Here is a 10,201-nt window from a genome sequence, read left to right on the forward strand (position 1 = left end):
CCTCCTGGCCTCTCTGCCCTCACTTTGCCCCCTCCACCCGCCCTCTAGCCTTCTATGAGGCCGCTCCTCTCCTCAAAAGTTACGGTGGGATTGCACTTCATACATTTTAACCTCTCTGTGCCTCAGTTTCTTACAGAAAGAGGGTTCACAACAGGGGGCTACAATGGCATTATTGTGAAGGTTAATGAGATCTGTAACACATTGGTCTAAATGCAGCAGACCACCACTACGACCACCACTGTCATAGCGGAACAGACCCCAAAACCCTGCCCCCTTGAAACTTGGGCCAGAAATCCTGCTCTTGGAAAACTCAAATGCCGGAAGCCCTTTCCAAAATCTTTTTCCTCCATCTAAGCTTCTGCCTACTGGCCTGGCATGGTACAAATGCTTTCACAGACAACTAGGATTTTAATCCATGCCAGGAGACTGCTTGTCCAAGGTCACTTGGCAATACCTGATCCTCTGAGTCCCCCACCTCCACACATTCACTCTTTCAACATCCAGGTTTTCAAAGACATCTACAAATAGATGCTTAATTTATCTTCAAATAAACTTAGAAATAGGCATGTATTATTCCTCTATGACAGATAAGGGAACTGAAGCCCAGAGAAGTGAAGTGACCTGCCCAAGGTCACACAGCCATTTTGCAGCTCAGGTGGGAGTCAAACTCCCATCTTTTAGGTCACGTGCCCTTTCCTCTGCTCTACACAGATTTTTAAATGGCTCTTTGTCTTAAAATTTCCCACACCTGGCCTTAACCCCAAATAAAATTTTTGTGCATAAAGTCAGTATTATGGAGCTGAGGCGGAAAGTGGTGGGAAAGAAATCTCACATTAATGGGCTTGATGTTAGACAGGAACCTTTAAACGGAGAGAAAAAAAACAGGATGCAGATGAAATCTCTGCAGAGGAAAAGAAAATAATGTTTCACTTATATAAAAAAAAAAGAAAAAGGAAACTGGGCCCCGCTACCAAGGTATTCAGCTCTAACATATTAAGTTCAAGGAACACAAACCCTGTTGACATGAGAACTTCTGCATGGAGAGGAGAAAAACCCTTATTAAGATTTGAAAGCCTGAAGATAATTTCTTTTCCTCTCCCTTTTCCAATTTATATTGCTGGGTCTCAGTGTCTCCCTCCATAAATGAGAGGGTAGGTGGGTGACTGTTTAGGCTAAGCTTGGCTGCCGTCACGACGAACCCTCAAATGTTAATGGCTCACAACAACAAAGGCTGATTTTTTGCTCTCTTCGATTTGCCGTGGCTCTGCTCCAGGTCTTCTTTTTTCCCAGATCAAAGAGGAAGGAGCAGCCCCTCCCTGGGACATGCCAGTGTCATGGCTGAGAGGAAAGAAACAAAGCAGAACTGTTGTTTATTAAAGATTTTGCTTAGAAAGAACACATATCATTTCTTTCACATTTTGTTGGCAAGTCACATGGACAAGTCCAATGTCAGTGGGATGGGAATTATGGTTCTCCTCAAGGACGGGTCCCATATAGAAGGGCCCTAGAGGAAGGAACAGCACAGATTCTGGTAGTAATACAGTCTATCAAAATGGGGTTAAGCTTAGTAGATCCGACTATTTCCATAGTATTCCCAACATCTACATTTGGATGCTGTACCTCAAATTGAACATGTCCAAAACCGAACTCATCACTTCTGCTTCCCAAGTGTATCCTTCTTTCTAGATCTCTTTTCCACATAAATTGTGTCACCATCTATCAACCCCATCACCCAAACCAGAATGGAGGGCTATCTTAGACTATTTGTCCTTGGTCTCACCCTCCATGTCCAGTTGTTAGCTGAGTCCCATAGATTCTGCTTCTGAATTACCTCTCACATTTACCCCCTTCTCTAGATTTCCCCCACACTGTCATAGTCCAGGCCAAGGTTGATAAAGGCCCGATCGTCTATATTAGGTTCTTCATGAATCTCCCCACCTCCAGTCTCTGGCCCCCAGTGTGGGGTATGGATTTGAGGGGAGAGGACATAGTAAAACCCAGAAATCACCACAAGACCAGTAAATTTTTCCTGAATAAATGGTCAGTAAATTTTTTATTCAAAGTAGTTCGTTCTCTCTTTTGGTTTTTTCAAGGAGGAAGGGACAGAAGTCAAATACATTTAAGAACTGACACGATCCTAAAAATAAATGTTATCCTCCATCGAATATCAATGAATTCTTTATTCCTGCGTTTTAAAATATAAACAAAGATGATGGGGGGGTGCCTGGGTGGCTCAGTCAGTTAGGTGGTTGCCTTTGGCTCAGGTCATGATCTCAGTGTCCTGGGTTCCAGCCTCACATCAGGCTCCCTGTTCAGCAAGGAGCCCCTGTTTCTCCATCTCCCTCTGCCTTCTCCCCCGCCCCCTGCTCCTGCTCTCTGTCTCTCAAATAAATAAATAAATTCTTAAAAAACAAAAACAAAGATGATGGAAATGCAAGTCCTTCAAAAAAACAAAAACAAAAAACAGGGCTTCCCATTGTGTCAGGCAACACACATTGGACTGGCCTGTTCATTCTGGGAAGCTGCCCATGGATGTGAGGAATTTGAGTCATCTTTGTTCACTGCTGCTACACCTGTGCCTGGCTTCCCAGTTTCTAGGCTCTCCAGAGTGAAAGGTAGAGAGGGGAAGACCATGGGTGGTGAGGCAGTGGGTGGGGCCTCAGTCAGGAATGGCGGACGGGGGACCAATTTCACTCCTGCCACCTCTTTGGGTGTTAGTGACATGACATTAGAAAGACACAGCAAGAAGGGACCTCAATTACCAGAGAGTCCGGCCCCCACACTTCATGGTGAAGAATTGCAGTCTTAGAGAAGTTGCCTAGCAAGTTAGTAGCAGGACTAGGCCCTGAAGCCAGGACACCTGCATAATAGTGAAGTCTCTTTGTACTGCGACGGTCTTTGACATGGTGCTTAAGGAGAGCCACAAGTCTGGTTTTTCTGGCTCTTTCTGTGCATTTTCTTCTTCATCGATTTCATCTTTTCCCATCAATGACCTTACCAACACTTGGCCTTTTCTCAGACACAATAGATACTTCTAGAACTTTCCACTGGTATATTTGCATTCAGTTTGAGAACTGGGTGGGCCACATTGTTGAAAGTAGGCCAGCTTCTGAATTAGAAGACCTGGGGCCAGAGCCAAGTTCTACTACTCACTTACTGTGTAACCTTAGGCTCTGCTTAGTCTTGGTTTCCTCATTTAGAGAATGGGTGTAATAACACATGCCTCTCAAGCTGCCTCTTATAAAAATTAAATAAGAAATATGTGTAATTACCTAGCACTGAAGCTGATAATTCAATTTGTCACACTTGCACTGAAGTGTTTGCTTGGTGTAAGGTACCAGGACCACAATATTGTATCAGCCAGCAAGCACCAGCCACAGGGAGCTCCCTGATAATATGCCGGCCTTCTCCACCCACTGATCAACAAGGCAAAGAAGTAAGACAGAGAGGGAAGGATTAGTTCTTTCTAGAGTCAGAGGAGGGGATACTGGAGAGTAAATTTTGAAAGATGAAACAGAACTCTCTACGTGAGAAACTGGGGTAATTTTCAGGAAATGTAACACCATGAGCAGATACACACAAAGGCGTGATGGTTTTTGGAAAACAAAAGCAAAAAATTTAATATAGCTAAGCACAGATTAGAAGGGGAGGCAAGTGGGGGATGATTAGGGTGAGAAAACAGACCAGAAAGTTTGGTTGGGCCAGTTCATGAGGCGGCACCGGTAAGAGGCTGCAGAGAGGAGTAGGAATTCAATGGGAGCCAGAGCTGCAGACTGGTGGCCTGGGGTTCAGCCCGAAGATGTGTTTACTTGGATTGACATGGGGCCCTCATTTAGGTGGGGCATGCACTCTCCAATTCTGCTTTCTACCATCTTCCTGGCCCTGACCTTATCCTGCTACTTCACTTATTTTTATTCATTGCCTGGACCTTGAAGGCATTTGAGCTTGAGAGGTTTGGAGCAGAGCACTGATAAAATCGGATTTGAGTTTTAGGTTAATGCCCGTGGCTGGATCCTGGGTGGGTCACGGGTGACGCTGGTGGTCAGGAGTCCCGTTAAGAGACAGTGGCAGAAGTCAGTTGGAAAATGATCAGATCCTGATTTAAGGCAGAGGTAGAGAGTACAGTGAGAGAGGGGTGAATCTGAGAATTATTTGGGAAGGCAGAACCCACAGGACTTGGTAAAAAATGAAGAGGAGTTTAAGAGAGAGAGGAACTCAACTGAAGGGTTTTGAGGGCAGACGGTCTTATGCTGAGTATCCCTAAGGTCCTGCCCAGTGCCTGATGGGACACAGAACCTCAATAAGTACTTCCTGAGTATATAAAAAAAAATGGGCAAGGGATTTCAGGTGGTTCTTAGGTTTCTAACTTAAAAGGACACACATAGCAGGTATGCAACATCTCTTCATTGAATACGAACAGCACATTTACAATAATAATGAAGTCTGGCTCCTGTTTGAGGCTAAACACCAATTCCTTAAGATTCAGGTAGCCCATGGAAGCCCACTGAAGGGACTTGGTGGGCTTACGAGAAGTATATATTAGAGGTACTTGTTAAGGGGGATGCTGTCTGACATTTCCCTTAGGAGACCTAGACCAAAAAATGTTCAAACACTGAGTTCTTTCGCTTTTGGAGATAAAAGTTAGAAAAAGTCCAACTCTGGAGCTGCCAAGAGGCTGGGCGCCTTCTCCTTGCCTAGCACTCTCATCATTGAAGTAACAACAAAGATATAACCAACAAAATAAATAAGAGCTCTGTGGATTAAAGAGATAATACTTTCATTCGCCAAATATTAAAATATCAAAGGTCCAGGAAAGGATATGGTTATGGGCCTTTGATGTACCATAAAGGCCCATTTCATGCACCAGTCGGGAGTATTTCAGGGCAAAGATGGAATGATATTTTATGTCACCTCCTAGGCATAAAGGATACTTTGAGTCCAAGGAAGCCAAGTTCTCAAATGGCCGGACACTGGCAGGTTACTAGTTTAAAATCTAAACACCAACCCGGATTCCAAAACAAAATTACTCCCAGCACCCCTGCCCAGGAGAAGTTTGCTCAGGCTGTCAGAGGCAGTGGAGTGGGAGGTGTGTCCCCAGTCCAGGCCGATGGCATCCCAATGGCTCCAGCCACCATGGGGACCAAGGCCCAAAGTGCCAATATTAGCAGATGGGCCCATGCTTACTGGAGCCATGGGGGCCAGGAAAGGACCCAGGCCTAGAAGATTGGGAAAAATAAATGAAGTACTAGATTCTCAGGAAATTCTTGTTGGGGAAGCACTGAATGAAGAGTTGTGTTTTGTTCCCATCTGTGCTCAAATGTTTCTTCCTCAGGAACCCATTACACTCTGTCCTCCTTCCCACCTTTATTTTTCTTCACTGATCTATAAGAGCAGCAAAGCATGTAATTTGTTTCTTCATGGCCTCTCACTTTTAATGGTAAGATCCATGTGGACATGTGCTGTGCATTTTTCTCCACAAGAGAACACTGCCTGACACAGAGAAGGGTCAGTGTAAAAATCCGGCCAGTGGATGAATAAAGGCCTCTTAACTGTGCAGAGTCCTGTGCCAGATGATTCAGATCTGGTCCCTCCCTTTTTAATGTTCACAGTCTAGGGGGAGAGACAGCCACCATGTTGTACTGAAATCCTCAGCATTGATGCAGAACGCCGTATAGGATGCTCTCTCTGGTCCCAGGAAAACACCGAAGTGAGCTTGTTGGAGGACAGGGAAACCACCAGGAAAGTGAAATTTCAGCCAACATCTGAAGGATGCATTAGAGTCAGCCAGAAAGGGATGTATGGAGAGTGTCTACAGAAAAAGAACTGGCTGGTGCCAAGTCACGTCACCCGAAGAGGTGGCTGAATAAAGATGTGTTGAATGAACGAATACATGCGTGAAGTCTTTACAATTTACCACAACTTATTTTTCTAATCATTCAGTCAAAGAGATGGTCAAAAAAATGCCTTCCACTAATGTGTCATTTTACGGAATTGTGCCCTGGCCTGTTTTATTTTTTCTCTACTAAAATATAAATGTTCCCAGGAGCATGAGCAGGTTGACATAGGAACTTGGAAAAAACAAAACAAAACAAGACAAACAATAGACAGTATATAACAGGTTCTTGAGGCAAACACACAGCCTCTCAGAAAAGGAAAGGACTTCAAGGATCACCTAGTGAGGTGTCCTGAAAAAGACCCAGAATTGGAAATTGGAAGGATGGAATTCAAGCAATACATCAGTATTTGCCAGGCAAGTCATTTTGTGTCTGTCAGTTATGATTTCTGAGCTGTGAGAATCAAATGAAAATACTTTGTGAACCAAAAAGTTATGGATAAATAAGAGTAATTTATTTGTATTCTTCCCACTCCATTTATTATTTATTTTCTAAACTACAGAGTAAAATGCCCTCCTTATTTTGGCGTACAGTTCTAGGAATTTTAACACATGCAGAGATTTATGTAACCGCCTTCACAATCAGGATACAGACTAGTTCTTATTACCCCCCAACCTCCCTCCTGTCGCCTATTTACAATCACACCGTCCCTGCACCCTTCACCCCGAGCCACCCCTGATGGATTCTCTTGTACTATAGTTCGGTGTTTCTCTAAATGGAGAATAGCAGACAGACGGACTCATACGGTACACAGCCTTTGAGATGGATTTCTTTCACTCAGCACAATGCCTTTGAAATTCATCCAAGTTGTTGCATGTATCAAAAAGTCATTCCTTTATTGCTGAGCAGCATTCCATGGTATGGATAAGCCACGGTTTGTCTGTCCGTGCACCCACTGAAGGACATGTGGGTTGTTATCATTTTTTGGTGATTATGAAAAGACCAACTACACACGTGTGTAATAGGTGTTCGCATGAACCTAAATTTTCATTTTTCTAGAGAAAATACCCAGTAGTGGGATTGGTGAGTTACAGTTGAAGTGCATCATTAACTTGATTAAAAATGCTAAACTCTTTTCCAGAGTGGCCATACCATTTTGCATCCTCGAGAGTATGATTTGGTTTTGAAGACAGGAAATGGAAGTCTGGAGAAGTGAAGTGACTCTCTTCTGATCACAAAGCAAATGAGGAAATGTGGGTAAGAGTTCTAGAGAATTGTTAGTTTTTAGTCCTCCACACTTTCATTAAGCTGAGATTTAACAGTGTTCATTTCATCTACTCCAAGAAAACTATTTGAGGGGAGGTCTATTTATTGGTTTGTTTGCTTATTTATTGTCCCCATTTTACTGGTGAAGAGACAGGTGAGCGGGTAGGTTTAAGAAGGCAAATGACCTGCCTGGGGTCACACGACTCATCCCGGGATAGATGGAGTTTGACTCCAAGCTCATGCCCCTTCCCCCGCGCACAGTTCCCTTAGACTGCTGAAATTTCTAGCCAGTGGTTTATTTTAAATGAATCAACATTTCCACCCGCGTGGTTATGCTACGTTACAGAGAAAAAATTTCCATGCTTTCATAGCATGAACTGAGTTTATTAATAACGGTTCCTCAATTGCTTCAATTTTCACATTATTAAAAAGCTAAAGCCTGGCTCACTTGTCACTTTCTTCTCTCTGCTTGGAATGGAACTTTTTTTTTTTTTTGGTAACTGGGGCTGGGACTGAAAAATGAAAGAAGGACTTAGGTCTGGTACCCACCGTGCCTCCAGGCGACTCCCTGCCCCTCGGTCCCCTCCCTGTTGGCGTTTCACCAGCAGGTGGTTCCTAATCTCAGCCTGGGTCAGGGACGATTGGATAGGACCAGAGACGCACTCCGGCCCCTACGTCCCAGGAGTGTCCATATCTGGTTTCATGGCTAAAAGGTGTTGAGATGGTTTTTAGCTCCGGGCTCTCTGTGTCAGAAGGGAAAAACTGATGGCTCCCTTTCAGAATTGGCTTTTATGGGAGCCTCATGTGTCTCCCAGGCTAGAGTTCCTGCTTAGGCCCTGAAGACAAACAGAAAAACAGGAAGGAAGGAGGAGAAAGATAAAGAAAGTAATGAAAGAAGGAAAGAAAAAGAAATGCAGAAAAGAGGGGAAAACCTAGAGAGAGAGAAGGAAAGATGGGAAACAATAAGGAGCAGGGAAAAAAAAGACATGAAAGCAGGTAGTTTGTTTTTCTTCTCTGGTGTTTGTTATAGATTATCCTGGACCAGCTGGAAGGGAACAGAGTGATTGGACCCAGCTAACTAGATCTTCATTTGATTTTGTGTTTGTTTGTTTGACTACTTAGTTTATAAGTTGGCAGGGGATTTTATCATATATACTCTGCTAACTGGTTTATCTAAACTGAGATTGAGCATGAACAAAATTGACATTGGATTTGCTGCTTCAGACCACACAGAAGAGGGGAGAAAGCCCTTTCAAGTAAACACTGATGTCTAGGTGCAGTAGCAGACCTAACAGGGAGACCCCAGCAGCCTCTCGGTGTCCCAGGGACGGCAGAGTTGGTAAGCATGCCTGGGCAGAGCGCACACAAAATGAGACCCTGGGAGCAGCATGGTAGCCTCTTAAGAATTTGGAATTTCCAGTCAGATCTGAGTTTAATTCCTGCTGTAACTCCTCACTACCTTTTTGCCCTCCCTGAGCCTCAGTATTCCTGCTTATGAAATGGGATAATAATGCTGCCCCATTGGGCAGAGGCAGGATTCAGTCAACTAGCAGGGAAGATGCTTAACACCAAGTACAGGTTTTAGGAAGGGCTTGGTTCCCTATTCTTCCCCTTGCCTCTGTTCTTGAAGAGGACTGACACTAAGGCTATAGGCTACCCTCTGATCGTTTACAACCTAGTGCCCATTAGAACCAAATTCTGGGACTTCAACAACGTACCTTTTCAGCTTCCCTATGGGTAAATTATACTGGATTTCAGTTTCCCTATTGGCAAACCATATTCCAAGCAATTACTTATAATACTGGGCATTTGCAGTCCCTGAAATGTATAGACTTTCACTTTTGGGTTCCCCAGGGGAGTGTCCTTGCTCCTTGGCCTCTCTGAGCATTCTCACTGGGTCTCTAACTTGAGCTCAGGCATCATCTTCTCGGGGTCTCTTCTCCAGACATCGGGCTCTGTGTCTCTCCTTGGGGCTCCGTCGGCAATCTTTAGGATCATACTCGGAGACCATGCTATGCTGTGTTGGTTTATTTGCCTGTCAGAATGCAAGCTCCTTGAATGCAGGTACTGGCTTCTGTCTCTGATCTCCAGTCCCTAACATGATACCTGCTTGTGTGACTGTATGCCAGTCACTTAGCCTCCTTTAGCCTCAGTCTTCTCATCCATAATATGGGGATAATAAGAGTACCTAAGGGTTAATTGACTCAAGACATATAAAAGCTCTTGGTACTGTTCCTGGTACATAGTAAGTGCTCACTGTATATTAGCTATTGTAAGTGTCATTTGAATTATTGAATGAATGAATGAATATGAGCAAGACCTGTCCCTGCCATCAAGGAGGTTGGCCTGGTAGGGGAAACGTGTACAGACAGCTCACAATGAAACCATGTGGCAATAAAATGCAAATCCATTAAAAAAAGGAAATAATACAAAAGAAAGATTCATTTAAAATTTGACCATTAAAGTAAGGATGAAAAGTTAAGCAGCATAACATTGGTGTGTGTTTGTGTGTTTGTGTAGGGAGGAGAAGGGGAAGAATAAGTAGAAAGTATCAGAATACCAAGGACTTAGGCTACATGGAGCTGTGAATGAGGCTTCTCCAATTGGCTTGGAGTTTCCTAGCTACCAAAGCAGAAAATTAGGCCAATTTTTTATTAAAAATCTTTGATTCTAGCAGTAAGAGATTATCAAGGGATTCAACAAGGGTACTATTGGTGTTATGGGAGGGACAGTTCTTTATCGGTGAGACTGTCCTGCGTATTGCAGGCCTCTGCCTGCTGAAGATCAGTTGTATCCTCGAGTCGGTGTCACACAATTACAAAATGCCTCGATACTTTCACAAATGTCCCTTAGGGGCGGAGCTACTCCAGCCGGGGACCACTCAAGTAATCCATCTGGTTTCAAGGAAAAGGATGTCAAGATTCAGAGAGAGGACCTGACTGTCCTCTCTCCCAGACCAGTAACATCAAAGCCAGGCCCCCAATCCCACATATCTTGACCCTGGTTTGGTTTCTATCAGTGTTCTTTTTTTTTTGCATTTTTTTAAAAAAAATTTTTTTATTGTTATGTTAATCACCATACATTATATCATTAGTTTTTGA

At 43.7% G+C, this 10,201-nt stretch overlaps 1 long non-coding RNA gene across 2 annotated transcripts in view; it reads left to right on the forward strand.

Moving 5' to 3' along the window:
- Positions 1-6,977: 6,977 nt before the first annotated feature.
- The window catches only part of LOC145721100 (uncharacterized), a 17,465-nt gene continuing 14,241 nt past the window's right edge, over positions 6,978-10,201 (forward strand). Inside the window, exon 1 of one of the 2 annotated variants that reach the window (XR_014144566.1) lies at positions 6,978-7,091. This is a non-coding gene — a long non-coding RNA (uncharacterized LOC145721100). The remainder of the gene's footprint in view (positions 7,092-10,201) is intronic. The other variant, XR_014144565.1, reaches the window with a different exon arrangement.

This window comes from Leptonychotes weddellii, chromosome 4 (assembly GCF_054177405.1).
Source record: "Leptonychotes weddellii isolate Sample4059 chromosome 4, ASM5417740v2, whole genome shotgun sequence".
NCBI classification, from domain to species: domain Eukaryota; kingdom Metazoa; phylum Chordata; class Mammalia; order Carnivora; family Phocidae; genus Leptonychotes; species Leptonychotes weddellii.